This window comes from Cupressus sempervirens, chromosome 4 (assembly GCF_028749045.1).
Source record: "Cupressus sempervirens isolate cs-2001-9-10 chromosome 4, ASM2874904v1, whole genome shotgun sequence".
Lineage (NCBI taxonomy): Eukaryota > Viridiplantae > Streptophyta > Pinopsida > Cupressales > Cupressaceae > Cupressus > Cupressus sempervirens.
The window spans coordinates 829,457,698-829,471,649 of NC_143121.1; positions in this window are offsets into that span (position 1 = coordinate 829,457,698).

Below are 13,952 nucleotides of genomic sequence, written 5' to 3' on the forward strand. Positions count from 1 at the left end.
TTCTCATTGGAGGCTTAATGGGTAATCGTATCTTGTGTCATACATATGTGAATGCTTACTTGTTTACATACTTTAGATGTATATGTATTATATGGTATTTTGTGAGATAGATGTATGGTGAATGTTTTATGGGTAAAATTTTAAAGCACTAATTCACCCCCCTCCCCCCTCAGAGTTTACCTTTCCTATTGTAATTCCAACAATGTACCATGACATGCTACCCATCCATAAGTGATTTATTACACTTTGTGAAAGTTTATTATTATCTGAGGAGTCACTAGTTAGTAAATAGAGGATGGGAATAGGAAAATTTTCCTCTTGAGGTTAGAAAGGAAAATTTCAAAGAAAAAAATAAAGATTCAAATTTTATTGCATTATGTTTAGATGGGGTGAAAACAATTGATAGTACTTACTAGGTATGTATGCATGTCTATAGTGTATACTATTTTGTCTAACAACCCAATCTACTACCTATTGCTAAAATGAAGGATAATCCAATAGTAGAAAACATATTTGAATTAGTAAAGAGTTATCTAATTGAATATGGAGGTATGGATGAAATGATGACTACCCAAACATTGGTCTATTTTGGAGATTATGGAGCTTCAGTAGTACAAGGCCATAAGAATGGTCTTGTCACAAATTAAAAATATTTTCTTTGCACCTATTGCATGGTCCACGGAATAAATTTAGTTTTTAGAATTGTCAATAACTCTCCAAAAATATATAGAGTTGAATTTTTAATAAAAGAGATCGATAGGAACCTTTTTTTTGAAGTCCTAAACAATTTAACAAATTTTAATGGTTTGCAAAGGGACTAACTAATGGGAGAAAACTTCTTAAAGGATAATGATACTAGATGGATCTCTTTGGATGGAAAAACCTATCAAGTTTTTTTCTAAATATTTATCATTGCTTGGTATAATGAAGTCAAGTCATGATGATCATGGTGGTCAATGTAAATATGTTGAGCTACTTGAAAGGATACATAATCTAGAGACACTCTTGACATTAGCAAAAATTCTTCCCATGCTAGAGGAAATGAGAAATATAATGAAGAATATGAAAAAATTATTTTTGTATATTGTAGAATATAATACATTGCATAAAAATACATATTCAACCCTCAATAATCTCTACAAAAATCCAAATTCATTTTCTGTGGATGAAAATTAAACTTTTAGGATGGATGAGAATCACATATTTGGATAATCTTGATAACTTTGTAAAGATTGATGTAAAGGGTGGATTATGTGCCAATATATAGGGTGTCAAGATACCAATGAACTACTATGGAAGGCACGTGTCCACTAAAAAAGGAAAGAAACCCACATAGCCAAAATTAACTGTTATAAAGGAAGTGTTTAGACATATTCTTAAGCTTGTAATGAATTCTATGAAGAATATTTCTTATAATATTTCCTTAGAAATTAGAGAAATACTACCTCAACATGAATTACTTGAATCAATGTGTATTGTGTTTCCCCATTATTGGAGTTTAAGAAGTCCTAAAGATTTTAGAGATAATTTACTGGTTTTGATAGATCAATTTTGCAAAAGAAAATAAATTAATGGGGTTACTATAAATGGAGTTTTAGATTAATCTCATTTGAGAGAGAAGTCTAGTCATTTTTCCATTATAATGAAGGAATAATATGATCTTATGTGGAACCCCAGAGAAGAAGAACCAATAACTAAACTTTGGAGAAATCTAGCTCACAGTGAAGTGTTGTGGTATTCAATATTAGAATTTTTCAAGCTTTCTAATTTATTTTTGACCATAATATTGGGGCCTATGGAGGATGAGACATTTTTCAGTGCTTTAGGGTTCCTAAATTCAAAGGTAAGAAATAAACTAGACAAGAACTTGGAAAATTGTTTCAGGTTGTATACAACCAAATATGAAGTCAATAATTTTCCTTATGAAAGAGAATTGAAATTATGGAAGAAGAAATGTAAAAGAAGAGGTTTTGGAAAAATTTGAAACAATGAGATCACTAACTCAAGTAGTGGTACTGGTATTGATAGCATTGATGTTGAAACTAAGGATTAGGAAGGTGAAGGTATGCAGACTGGAGAAAACATGGAGCATGATGAAGGAGTTTTTGAACTTGATGATGAGGAATCCAAATATTCAAATGATAAGATGTTAAAATTTTAATAGTTATGGTATGATGTATCAACTTTGAATTTATAACTTATTAGTAATTACTTCAGTCTACATTCTAAATTTTGGATAATATTTTTTGAATCTAATCATGATTCATTTATCATGCATAATAGGTTATATCATTTTCTAAATGTACAATGTCAAAAAAACATGTACATTTTATATTACATGATGACATGAATCAAGATTCATTAAAATTTTACCATTACTAGTGTATTTTATTTTCATTATTATGCTCATATAATACATTTTTATGGTACAAACCTTGATGATTTTCATAAAAATATAAAAATTCAAATGATAAAATTCATATTCATTATCATTGTTTTTTTACACATGATAATTGATAAAATTCAATGAATTCAATTTGTAAAAGTTAAATTTGAATACCTAATTCATAATCATGAGTTAAATGTAACAATTTAAAACTATTACATTTAGCAAATGACCCTAAATTACCTTCTATAGAAATATAGAAATAAGGGAGCAACAACAGCTTTAGATTATTTTACCTCATGGGAAGAGTCTTAAAGTAGCATCAAATTTAGTATCAAAAACATTTTTTGTCTTTGTATTTGACAAGCCTATTAAGAAAAATAGTATTTGGGTTCTACTATATTTATCATGTTCAAGAAACAAAGTTCAAACTTTAAAATCATATCAAGCAATTACAAATATAAATAAACACTACAAAGATGATTAAAACCACTTTCTAAGTTTCACATGCTCCAATGGATGTCTTATGAGATGATTGAAGATTTAGTCAACTTTTTTAGGATGTTGAATTCTACTTCATTTGGATTTTGAACATTTTTATGTTATAGTAGATGATCTTTTCATCATACTTCCATGTTTAGAAGATTTACTTGAAAGAAATGCGACATCCAATAGTGCTTTCAGATTTATCAATGGTTTGATGCAATTCAAAATGCCTTCAGGAGTTGAATCCTGAGGAAAATTTACTACTTAAAACATCATTTTGGTCTCCAACTCTTTTTGGTAAGCATCCCTTCCAATGAATGTCATTGATGAATTACTAGGAAAGGATTAGGAAAACTAAGAATTATCATTAATTTATCTTCATCATCCATCTTGGTGAGATTTCTCGCAATTGAGTTCAAATATTCCTCTCCTTCCCTTATACTTTGGCATTTTTTAATGATAGCTAAAAAATTTAATGATGTGGTAACACGGTCAGGGACTCCTTGGCTAGCCAAATACCTATCACTATGTGTGTTGATTATGTTTATCTGTCTTGTAGTCTTCTCAAACTTAAATTTTTTTTTATTCTTCTTAATCTTCTCTTTGATACTCCCACAAATAGCTCAAAAACTTTGATGCAATTCAAACGAATCACACAACCTATTAGTATTTTTGATAATCTCCCCCCATACTTTTCCTTTAATTAGATTGACTAAATTTTTTATTTTTTCATTTGAATCAAACAAGTTGTTCTTGTAGGTTTTGATTGTTTTATTTTCCTCCTATACCTCTTACAGCATTTGTGACAACTAATTTTTCACTTTGCTTCTTTATGTCTTCAACTTTCTTTTCCCATTATTTTTTGTTTTCCCTCTCATTGACCAATTCCTTATTTATGTTATTGATTGTATGTCCACTAGACTCTAACTTTTTAAAAATATCTACTACAGATACTCTTTCATCCTCAAGTTGTTAATTTGATTCTTGTAATTTGTCCCTGAGTTATTTGAATTTTACATTTGCATCCATATTAACATGATTCATTCAGAGTATCACTAATTTTTTTATTTCTCTTTTCCAATTGTTCCATCAAATTCTTGAGTTCTTATTCTCTCTCTACATTTACATCTTTTAGCTTTTTATTGCTTTCTTCCAATTGTTCCTTCAAAAATTTCATTTCTACCTCCATATTTTTTAGTTGAGGTTGTGCATTTTCTTCTTGAGAGTAAGCACTTGTAATCCTTTTCCTTTGCATTATCTAGGTCTACTTTTAACTTTTCAATTGCCTTCTCCAATCCTTTTTTATCTCTCTCCATCTTGAATAGTGAATTGTAGACCAAAGAGTTGGTCTTTTTCTCCACAGTAACTTTGTCCAGTTTTTTACTTTGGAGAAATCTATAGATAGTATGCTATCATAAAAATATGTTGGATTTATCTCACTCTCTAGTGGATTATTATCTAGCTATGGGGGAGAAACAATCATAAAACCCATCATTTCTTTATTTATATTATATGTTAGAAATATCCTACTTGGTGCAGGTTCTTGAGAATGATCCACCTCAAGTATATCCTTCTTGAATGCCTTATTATTTTTCCTATTCATTTTTGTGGTCTCTTGAAAATTTGATACAAAATTATGGAATTCAAAATTTGGGTCTATTGATACAATACAATGTTTGAAAGGAGAAAGAGCACTTACAACATTGTACTTATCTCCACCAATGCTCGAGACTATAATAATTGCATTTTGAGGATTACCAATGGTATCACCTCTTCCTAATCCTACCCCACTTCCACTAACAAGTGAAGTTTTTGGATTTTTTTGAAGGTTTTTTCTAGAGGGAATTGTGACTAGCATTGTATTTGTATGAGTATCTAAAACATTTTTCTTCTTTGCATAGTGATCTTCAACTATAGTATTATGGTCAAATTTTAGTTTCATCATACATTTTGAATATGAAACAATATAGGAGGTTAGAATTACACCTGTAGATGCTCAAAAATGGTTCACATCTACGAATTCATCACTTCTTCATACTAATTTGTCCCATTTTCTCATGCTACTAACTTTGATCTTTTGGCCAGATTGACCATATTTTGTCATTTGTATCCCCTTTCATATCAATTTCATATCAACTCAGAATCATATCAAATCAACTCAGAATCACCCCAAATCAACTTGAAATCACTCAGAATTAATCCTAATCAACCAAAAACATATCAAACATCCCAAATCAATCATCATTTATCCACTCTTGGGCATTGTTGTGGCTTTCAGTGCCTTGGAAACCTATCAACTTATCAATCTTATCAATCTGACCTTAGTATTGTCATGGCTCTCAGTACTAGGTCAAACTATCATTCATGTCATTCAATCTTTGACATTGTTGAGGCTTTCAATGTCAAATCATGACATCATCAACCATTTTAATAATATTGACAGTGTTTGTCAGTGTTATTATGATCAAACCTTATCAATCAATTTCAATCCTGTAGCATTTACAATGTCGGTTAAATGTTACATATCAATTAATTCATGTCATGTGTCCTTGGCATGTTATCAACTTCAATCAATCAATTTGACCATGGCTTTGGTCTACCTTTCCATCATCTTATTCGATATCCATCATCATCACGTTTTCATCAAAGGATACGGTCGCATTCATTTAATCAATTTGGCCAATCATCTACTAATTTTCTCTATAGGATTAAATAACCCATAATTTAATTCTATTATTCTCACTAATTATTCTTCCTAATTATCATCCTCAATTAATTAATTTTATTAATTAATTGATTCATTATATGCAAACCATGGAAATTGACAATTTCCTAAGTTCTATTTTCCATCATTAATCCCATTTTCTACTAATTCTTATTTTGTTGAATAAAAGGAATTTTAATTCAAATATTCCATAAAATATTTCATCATCATGACACTTGGATGTGACACCTCGTGGATTCTCCTTTGACACTTGGCTGAGATTTGTCATAATCAAATATTATTATCTCTTATGCATGTCCCTATTTGGCTTATTCGTCATAGATTCTTGGCTTTAAGTGGGTTGAGGAATCTTATGATGCGTCATAGATTCTCTTCCAAATTTGACTCTTGTGTATCATAGAATCTTACTTTTGGCATATTCTGTCATATGCATCATAGGAATTATTATTACCTCTTACACATGTCCCTATTTGGCTTATTCGTCATAGATTCTTTGCTTTAAGTGGGTTGAGGAATCTTATGACGGGTCATAGATTCTCTTCCAAATTTGACTTGCATGTGTCATAGAATCTTACAATTGGCATATTCTATCATATGCGTCATAGGAATCTCTTGCCACATCGCATGTTTGTGGGTGAAAAATCCAATGCTCTCACCCTACATGAAAATTATAAAATGGACACCCTTCCTCTCATTTGAGGGTTGAATGCTGGTCTCTTGGAGGAGAATGCTTAAGTCTTGAGTCCTTGAATCTTTGAGTTTTTGAGTCTCTACTAATTTGCATTTTACATTCTCTCTCTCACATAAAATCACACTTCAAGTATTATCATGGCATTATCACTATCATAGGCTTTTGCTTCAATTTTGTGTGCACTATAGGCAACTTTGGAGCTACAATCATTTGGAGAAGAAAGAAGGACATGGGAGCTAAAAACGGAAAAGGGAGTTTTTGATTATGCTTGCTTTCTTTTGTTTGGTTTGGCTTTCATGGTAGACTAGTGGGTGCTAATACATGTTGATTGGGTTTGTGATTTTCTCATAGTGTGTTAAAAGCATAACATACTATGAGCAAATCCCAAACTCAATAATCATACGTTAGCACCCACTAGTCTACCATGAAAGCCAAAATAAACAAAAGAAAGAAAACATAATCAAAAACTCCCTTTTCCATTTGTAGCTCCCATGTCCTTCTTTCTTCTCCAAATGATTTTAGCTCCAAAGTTGCCTATAGTGCACACAAAATTGAAGCAAAAGCCTATGATAGTGATAATGCCATGAGAATACTTGAAATGTGATTTTATGTGAGAGAGAATGCAAAATGCAAATTAGTAAAGACTCAAAAACTCAAAGATTCAAGGATTCAAGACTTAAGCATTCTAGATCCAAGAGACCCAAGATTTCAAGGACCCAAAATGAGAGAAAGAGTGTTCATTTTATAATCAACACTCAAAGTGAGGGCATTGGATTTGTCACCCATAGATGTGCGATGTGGCAGAGATTCCTATGACGCATATGACAGAATATGCCAAAAGTAAGATTCTATGACATATGAGAGTCAAATTTGGCTAAATGTGGAAGAGAATCTATGACGCGTCATAAGATTCCTCAACCCACTTAAAGCCAAGAATCTATGATGAATAAGCCAAATACGGACATGCGTAACAGGTAATAATAATTCCTATGATGCATATGATAGAATATGCCAAAAGTAAGATTCTATGACACACGAGAATCAAATTTTGGAAGAGAATCTATGACGCGTCATAAGATTCCTCAACCCACTTAAAGCCAAGAATCTATGATGAATAAGCCAAATAGGGACATGCGTAAGAGGTAATAATATTTGATTATGACAAATCTCAGCCAAGTGTCAAAGGAGAATCCATGAGGTGTCACATCCAAGTGTCATGATGATGAAATATTTTATGGAATATTTGAATTAAAAATCCTTTTATTCCACAAAATAAGAATTAGTAGAAAATGGAATTAATGATGGAAAATAGAACTTAGAAAATTGTAAATTTCCATGGTTTGCAGATAATGAATCAATTAATTAATAAAATTAATTAATTGAGGATGATAATCAGGAAGAATAATTAGTGAGAATAATAGAATTAAATTATGGGTTATTTAATCCTATAGAGAAAATTAGTAGATGATTGGCCAAATTGATTAAATGAATGCGACCGTATCCTTTGATGAAAATGTAACGATGATGGATATCGAATAAGATGATGAAAAGGTAGACCAAAGCCATGGTCAAATTAATTGATAGATCAAAATTGATAACATGCCAAGGACACATGACATGAATTTATTGATATGTAACATTTAACCGACATTGTAAATGCTACAAGATTGAAATTGATTGATAAGTTTTGATCATAATAACACTGACAGACACTGTCAATATTATTAAAATGGTTGATGATGCCATGATTTGACATTGAAAGCCTCAAAAACATCAAATATTGAATGACATGAATGATATTTTGACCTAGTACTGAGAGCCATGACAGTACTAAGGTCAGATTGATAAGATTGATAAGTTGATAGGTTTCCAAGACTTTGAAAGCCATAACAATGCCTAGGAGAAAATAAATGATGATTGATTTGGGATGTTTGATATGTTTTGGGTTTATTAGGACCAATTTTAAGTGATTCTGAGTTTATTTGGGGTGAATCCGAGTTGATTTGATTTGATTCCGAGTTCAGTTGATATGATTCTGAGTTGATATGAAATTGATGTGAAAGGGGATATAAATGACAAAATATGATCAATTTGGCCAAAATATTGAAGTTAGTAGAATGAGAAAATGGGACAAATTAGTATGAAGAAGTGATGAGGTTGTAGATGCAAACCATTTTTAAGCATCTACCTTTTGCCCCTCTTTGATACAATGTGATTTAGAGAGTTGTATCAAAGAATAATTGATGAGAAAGCCACAACATGCCCTAGTAGGGATGATATATATGGGTGCCCCCTCAAGAAATTGACTAAGATAAGCATATGATAAGTCAATTTATCGACAACAAGAAGACAAAACCATAACAACTGACGGAATGACCCGAAACTGTGCATGCATGCCCAAAATGATGGAAAGTGTCATAACATGAGGGGAATCATAAAAAATGTTCGTATTTGGTCAAAGATGATGAGACAAATGTCAAACTAAGGTTGAAACAGGTGGAAAGACACAAAAAGTTGATTGACAATGTAGGATGATGCAAGAATGCATGAATGCAAGATGAAGATGATTTGGTGAATCAGAAGACATGATCATGGTGATGGTGAATGAGATGAAAAAGAAAGATTTGATGAGCAGATGTTAGTATTATGGAAAGACTTTTGCTTCTAGAAAGTGCACTATATGTCAAATGGAGCTTTATTTTGATATGGCAAATGGAATGCAACGCATCATGGCATAAAGGGCCAGAGCGCAAATGCAAGCCTTTTGCATAAACAAGCACAATGCAAACAGAGAATGACCTTGTCCTTCCTGAGGCATATGTACATGCCCCAGACTCTCAAAGGTACATTGTAATAGACAAAAATGGAAAAAGATGACCATGAACCATCCTGGCCACTCTCATAGATCAATTTATATCATCGAGTGGCATAGGGACATGATCAAATAAAAAACAAAGCAAAAATAAATCACTCACTAAATAGCGTGAGCCAAAAGCTATTCTTGTCCATTATTATGTTTTTGTTAATGTTTTAAGTGTGTAGATAGTGTTCGACATGTTGATAATGTGATAGTTCTGGTTGTTGATTCAATTGATAAGTTCATAGTGACATGTTGGATTGATTGTTGGTTCACGTTGGTCAGATAGTGTGATTGGCATTGAAGTGTAGTGCTTTGATTTTCAGTTTGCAAAGTGCAAGTGTTTATGCAAAAGGGGTGGTTATCCGTGGTGAAAATATACAAGGTTTACTATAAATTTTTGATGAGTTTTGTGATTTTTAGGGTTTTGTGGAGATATTTGATTTTTTTGCATGACTAGTTTCTTTAGGACATTTTATGATTTTTAGGGTTTATTTCAGGACATTTTATGATTTTTAGTGATTTTTTCAGGATTGTATTTGAATGTTTAGGATTTTTTTCAGGACATTATGTAGTTTTTAGTAATTTTTTTAGGACATTTTATGATTTCTAGGGATTTTTTCAGGATCGTATAAGCATAAACAAGTGTTAGCTCCAATCCGTTATGTGATAGGTCTAATGGATAAAAAGAAATTAGGGATATGCCCCCAGTTCAAATTCAAACTTACGCACCATGTAGGTAATATGCCCCCAGACAAGACGCAAATTATTTACAAAGGCCAATGACATAGTGTGTTTTTAGACAAGTGATACTTAAGCAAGGTAACAAAGGACATTAACCAGTTCATGAGCCATGATAAGGAACCAAGGATGTCTTGCAATATGAAGGATATGATCAAGGAATGATAGAGGTGGAAAAGACCAGATGGAATCCTGATAGATGGAGGAGTGACACTGATTACACATGGTGCCTGTTTGCTAGGTTTTCACCATGGTACTTGCCTAAAGCCCCTATTTTCCAGGTTTTCACTTTTGGATGGAATTTTTCTCTTGACTCAAATTTTTGTGCCAAGATGCCTGTTTGCCAGGTTTTCATCGACGCATCCTCTTTTTTTTCTTTTTTTTTTGACATTTTTCAATTTTTTTGGTTTTTTTCAAGACTTTTAGATGAAATCAAGAATGTCACTGACAAATGCTGAGAAGATATTTGTTGTTGGTGCTGCTAGCTAATGAGCTCTGGATCCATGAATGACCATAACTACATAGGAGTCATTCTGAGTTTGTAGCTAAAATCAAACCACTAGAAAGGCCTCGAGATATACCATCGTGTACCGTATGTAAGACAATTTCTATCTCTTGCAAATCAAGGCATCTAAGGATAAATGGGTCAATAGAAATGTCATGTGGGATGTCAATGATGATGACATATGCAAAGGCTTGTTGGATAAAGGATTTATTTTGGTTATTGGACAAATTAAGTAGCTGGATTTGGGGATAAACAAAGGGATATAAGGGAGGGTTGGGAGGGTTGAGACCAATGACCTTCCGCATGAACGCTGATTGAGAGAGCTCCAAAAGACTTTGTGGTATGTTGAACACTGGAACACTGATATTTGTGGCATCATATTTTTCATTTTGTATCAGTGGGAGCTGCTTAGCTTTTGATTTTTTATAGTCTAATGGCACCTTTTTATTTTCACCAAGAGACCTATGCTTGTTATTTCTTTCTCTTTTTTCTTTGTAACTAGAAGGTGGAGTTGGCTCCCCAAAATATGCCAATGTGTTCTCTTTAGGAGAAACTACTTCTTTATGATCTTCAGTCTATATGCCTTCAAAGTCTATTATGAGAGTGTCATCATCGTCGAATTGATCAAAAATTGGTGGTCCACGTTGATCCCAATCCAAAGGTTCACGATAACTTGAGGAGATGTCATCATTAGTGTTGAATGGGCTTTGGTTGAAGGTAGATATATGGGTAACTGATTCAACTGGGTCATTGGGGTTATGCTTAGAGGCTAGGGGATTGTTGGTTTCAAGTGGGATATCTTCAGATGCCTTTTCATCATTTGAAACATCCATAGTCTTACACATAGGTACTATAGTACTAGGAGGACCTATTTGTAGTGGTTTAAATCCAAGCCCCAAACTAGGAGGTTGTCCTCCTATAGTGATAGGTTCAATGATTCCTTATTTCTGAGATCCAAGACCACTATAGCCATCATAGCCTTGTTTCTGCATGATGGTAAACCCAAGTCCATACTTGCTACGAGATATCAAAGTGGGTTCTCGTTCTACTTTTTCTTTCTCAATACATATGGATGTATTCTCATTGATAGAAGTATCATTCTCTGTACTGATGGGAGAAAGTGGTGACTCCCTAATGTCAGAGATTTTAGACATAAAGTACTCTCCACACCCATTGTCTTCAATCTTCATCTTTTCCTTGGCTTTAGTGAGCAGTATATCAGCATCCACATACTTAGAGGAATTTGTGGGTTGTGCTTCATTGTTTGTTGGGATTTGGAATGCAGTAGCATCTCTTAGATTAGCACAAAACTGGAAAGGATATGGATCATCAGGGATGGTAACCTCTACATTATGATAGGAAAAATTTAGACATTGATGATATGTAGAAGGGACTTCTTTCATAGCATGAAGCCAAGGGCATCCTAGTATGATGTTGCAATTCATTTCTATATCTAGAACATGGAACAATGTGTCTTCAGTAGCTGGACCAACCCTGATAGGTAATGTGATGATGCCCTTGGAGAAGCATTCACTGTCATCATAAGCTTTTATTGTGATTCTTCGAGATGGATCCACATCATCTTCAGAATAACCCAAATTTTTGACAACCTTAAGAGTACAGATGTTTAGTCCTGCTCCTCCATCTATTAAGACACATCTAACTTTTTCATTATGGATGAAGACTTCGAGATAAAGGGGATAATTATGGTTAGGTTTGTCCTTAGGAATATCTCAGGGTGAAAAAGTGATATGTTGTGATGCGGATAGGTTTCCAACCATGGCTTGGAACTGGGCAACATCAATGTTATCTGGGACTACTGACTCTTTAAGGGCTTGCTCCAAGATCTTTTGGTGTTGGGGGGATGCACATAGTAGGTCCAAAATGGATATTTGTGCAAGAGTTTTTCCAAGTTGTTTGACAAGGCTATAATCAGCTAAAGTAGGAGCAGTAGGTCTAGATGGGGGTACAGGTCTAGTAGAAGCAGTAGGTCTAGGTGGGGCTCTAGGTAGGGTGATCTTGCTATGGCGTGTAGTGACAGCATAATGAGGGTCTTCAGCCTTCAATGTGAATGTGGATATGTGGAAGTTAGACTCATTAAAGCATAACATACTATTAGAAAATCACAAACTCAATAATCATACGTTAGCACCCACTAGTCTACCATGAAAGCCAAACTAAACATACGAAAGCAAACATAATCAAAAACTCCCTTTTCCATTTGTAGCTCCCATGTCCTTCTTTCTTCTCCAAATGATTGTAGCTCCAAAGTTGCCTATAGTGCACACAAAATTGAAGCAAAAGCCTATGATAGTGATAATTCCATGAGAATACTTGAAGTGTAATTTTATGTGAGAGAGAGAATGCAAAATGCAAATTAGTAAAGACTCAAAAACTCAAAGATTCAAGGATTCAAGACTTAAGCATTCTGGATCTAAGAGACCCAAGATTTCAAGGATTCAAGGACCCAAAATCTGCATTTCAAGCTCCTATCACTCTCTAGGACATGGATTAGGTGATTTTGTGTTACTGATGGTCTATTTGCAGCATGTGGCAATCATGGGATGAAGACATGATATAAACTACTAATGCTTTGTTTGCAGGACGTTGTCAAAGACTTTGTCTATCTTTCAAAACTATGTGTGTGGATTTTCTAGATTAGATAACATTTTGTTTGGTGCTTAAAAAGAACCTTTTTCTTTTCTACTTGGCATGTCTACGGTGTTAGATCCCTAGGAGTTGCATTGGACGTATCCTCTCCCCTCGTCATTTGTGGATCTTGGGTGTAAGAGAAATTTGTGTAACTTCTACAAGAGGCTTGCCTTGGACCAAGATACTTGATATTGGGTATGACAAGGGACGACCTCAGAGCCATAACAAGCCAAAGCTAGGTCAACATTCCAGCCGCTATATAAAACTCGATTACAGTGAAAGCTGTGTCGGTGATATTGCTATGTGATAGCTCTCCTCTAGTACCCTTTTGGTGCATCAAACCCTGGTTCTCGAGGCTGGGAGACCTTCTGCGGAAGTTTATCATTAACTTGCCGAACGGAATGCCCTTACTAAAAACCATGTTTTAGTGGCCAAAATCCTTTCTATCCACTGGCTCAAGGGGTCACCCATGCCCGTGAAGACATCCTACATTCTCATGGTCCTTAGTAGAGGAAATAGTCCCTTGGGAAGCGGATCTTGGTAGCCCCGAGAAGTGAGTGCACTATAAGGGGGAGTCTGTGGTGCCAAGATCCTAGGTTGTCTGCTCTGGATAAGTGCAGCTAAACTTCAGTTCAAGTAGGAATTCAATGGATACAGTCCTAAAAGCCTATGTTGTGGTGTGTTTGTTAACTTTTACAACAACTATTCTTGTCTTAATGTGTCTTGCGTGTGTGTAAAACATAATCAAGATAAAAGCCATACTTTTAAATTTACACCTTGGATATCATTTGAACTTGTCAAAACCTCACACATTGCCAAAACATTTCAACCTTTATCAAACTTTGCAAACATTGATTCAACACACTCGAACCTTAGAAAACATGGCAACTTGTGTTCTTAAATGTGCTT